Raw genomic sequence first — 370 nt, forward strand, 5'->3', positions numbered from 1 at the left:
GAAACCTGCCTGCTATAATCAGAAGCAGTCTGCCCGTTTCCGTTTTCTGTAAAGTCGAAACTTTACAAAAAAACGGGGAGACTAATGAATCCAGAATTTTATCTTACGAAGTTCCCCCCGCAAGTAAAGTAACACGGTGCCAAGGATACTTCTATATCTGTAGACTTCGATTGCTACAACTTGATTTTGTGTACCATAAAGACTTTTATCCCAGACTTTTATCTCACGAAGCCCCCCCCCCCCCGCATATGTAGTAACCGATGTCAGGGAGACTTCTATATATGTAAACCTTGATTACTACTTATTGATTTTGTGTACCATTCAGACCTATTTGACACTAAAGACCGGCCTCTCAACACGAAGAGCCATT

This window comes from Penaeus monodon, chromosome 27 (genome assembly GCF_015228065.2).
Source record: "Penaeus monodon isolate SGIC_2016 chromosome 27, NSTDA_Pmon_1, whole genome shotgun sequence".
In the NCBI taxonomy this organism is placed as follows: domain Eukaryota; kingdom Metazoa; phylum Arthropoda; class Malacostraca; order Decapoda; family Penaeidae; genus Penaeus; species Penaeus monodon.